The following is a 2742-nucleotide window of genomic DNA, read 5'->3' on the forward strand; positions in this document are numbered from 1 at the left end:
TGTTGGCGTGTAAAAATACATCCAAACATTTAAGCACAACTATTTACACACATACTAAGCAGGATAATATCTAATTGTAGATTGTGAACACACCATTATCTGATTATTTGTGGTCAGAGAACGATTTTTGAACAAAATGTTGTGCTGGATGTAAAATATAAAGGTATTAGTTAATAACAAAAACTTTAAATCAACATGAAAACCATAATATAAATAAAATATAGTTTGAAAATTACTTCCATAATGTTTTCCTTTAGTAAAGCTATGCCCGTATTACCCACCACAAAGTTTTGCGTTTGTGGTTGAGACTACACCAATATTAGGGTTCTCAAACATTGCCTGTTTTTTAAGGAATACAAATTTTGCCATTGTTTATTATGTGCAATATATCATTATATGGCCAGTTTGGTTTCTTCTTACTTGTGCAATATACTTGGTTCTAAATACAAAAATTAAAACTCCATCACCAATCAATTATTAAAAACATTTTATTTAAAAAAAAAAACTGTTTAAGTACATAATGCCAAACAATAGGCTACAACAGTTGTTATTGCAGTTTCTTCATGAGAGATTCTTCATGCTTGAACAAAGCGTTGACCAGGTCGTTGACAATGCTTTCACAATTCACATAGTCCAGCGGTTCCCTCGTCTTCATGTTGGATTCGCTCGCACATTTGTAACTGATTCATTAAGCAATCAAGATTGTCAATGATTGAATCAATGTTCTTCATTTTTTCGACCAACTGACTGGTGTTTGCTTTCAGAAACTCTTGATGATCTGAGAATATAAAAATTGAAAAATTAAAACAGGAAAAGGAAAATGAAGGCAAAATGGGAAAGAATATAAAGATTGAATCTAACCTTGTATTGACCTGTTTCTCTTCTTTCCCAGTCGTCCCTTTTGGACAGTATTTGGCTTTGATCAAATCTGTAGTAAAATAAATAAGTGCCGTAAAATAAAAGGCTATAGTTACAATTCTGAGTCTGAATAATCCAGGAGCATGACACCGCATAAAATAAATTAATCTGGGCTTATTCTACAAAACTCGATCCAATAGTACCAAAAATATTTCAAATTTGTACATGATGCTGTTGGATCAGAATGTAACTTTCCTTAAAATTAGTCCCAAATAGTTAACTCGGACTGCTTAATTAAGATTAATTTTATACATTACATAGGCGAAAAACTGTTTTAATAGTTTCTCATGTATCACACTTACAATTTGCCGGTACATTTGATTCGGCAGAAGTCGAGCTGATCTCAAAGGGGGAGCCATGAGTTAAACCAGTTATAATAGGCGAAAACACATGGCCACTATCAGATGAAGAGATTTTGCCTGTTTACATAAAATATCTGTCAGTTCATCTGTCAATTGTTCATTTAATTTGTGGCTTTGATAAAATCAGCAGTAAATAAAAGGCTATAGTAATGTATTATAGTAAAATAATCCAGGAGCATGACAAATTTGTACATGACGCTGTCAGATCAGAATGTAAATTTCCAATTGGTCCCAAATAGTTAACTCGGACTGCTTAATTAAGATTAATTTAATACATTACATAGTCGAAACTGTTTATTACACTTACAATTTGATTTGGCAGAAGTCATATTGATCTCAAAGGAGCCAAGAGTTAAACCAGTTATGATCGGCGAAAACATATGGCCATCATCAGATGTAGAGATTTTGCCTGTTTACATAAAATATCTGTCAGTTCATCTGTCAATTGTTCATTATACATAGAGTGCAACAGTGCTTCCCCCCTTTTTCATTCTTATTTCCCATAGTGATTTTAAAAAATATATATTTTTATATATAAATATGCAAAATATGCATATATAGCTTATACAAACATTTCAGTATTTTGAGAGGGTAGGGAGATTATGTCATTTGCAGTGCTTCATGGGAGTGGGCAGAGCTATTTTGGAGTGTGTTGCTTTTTTTTTTTTTTAAACTATGTTTGACATAATTTTCACTACAGCATCATAGCTCATGGGTAATGTAGTTTTTCACCAGGAGTTCAACTGTGAAACACAATTATTTACAAAAAATAAGCTGAAGGCTTTATCAGAAGCAAATACCATGTATTAAAAACGTCTCAGGTTACGTAACCCTGGTTCCCTGAGAGGGAACGAGACGCTGCGTTGAGACGCGGTGGGAACGCTCTGCGTGATTGCGTCGTGAAGCACGTGTATAATCAGTCCAATGGAAGAGCAAGACGTCATAGGCGGTGACGTCATAGACCAGGAAGCTATAAAGCACACCAGAAAACAGACCGCGACAGCTTCTGAAAAAGCCTGAAGCAAGTCGATCAGGGCATGCAGGAAGTATGGCGGGAGAACGCAGCGTCTCGTTCCCTCTCAGGGAACCAGGGTTACATACGTAACCTGAGACGTTCCCTTTCAAGGGAACTCGAGCTGCGTTGAGACGCGGTGGGAACCCCATACCCACTACGCCATAAGACAAATGCCCGTTCTGTGTGAAGTCCTTGCGCACACTAGAAGCAAGCAACCTAGCCCCGGGAGTGGAGAGGTGTAGGTCATAAAATCTGACAAATGTATGAGGTGAGGACCAGCCTGCCGCATTACAAATATCCTGAAGGGAAACACCCGAAATTAAAGCCTAGAGGCAACCATACTCCTAGTAGAATGGGCCTGAACAGCCACAGGTGAACGCTGTCCGGCCGCTTCATAAGCAAGTGAGATAGCCTCAACTACCCACTTGCTCATTATCTGTTTAGATG

The 2742-nt window shown here is 36.9% G+C and overlaps 1 long non-coding RNA gene across 1 annotated transcript; it reads right to left on the minus strand.

Annotated features, from left to right (window-relative positions):
* Positions 1-342: 342 nt before the first annotated feature.
* Positions 343-1837, minus strand: LOC143749578 (uncharacterized). The gene is made up of 3 exons (XR_013207037.1): positions 1588-1837; positions 862-928; positions 343-778 (listed from the first exon to the last, which is right to left on the minus strand). It is a non-coding gene; the product is annotated as an uncharacterized LOC143749578 (long non-coding RNA).
* Between the last annotated feature and the right edge of the window lie 905 nt (positions 1838-2742).

This window comes from Siphateles boraxobius, unplaced genomic scaffold (genome assembly GCF_051911475.1).
Source record: "Siphateles boraxobius isolate OS27281-9 unplaced genomic scaffold, OSU_SipBor_1 25, whole genome shotgun sequence".
Classification (NCBI taxonomy): Eukaryota; Metazoa; Chordata; class Actinopteri; order Cypriniformes; family Leuciscidae; genus Siphateles; species Siphateles boraxobius.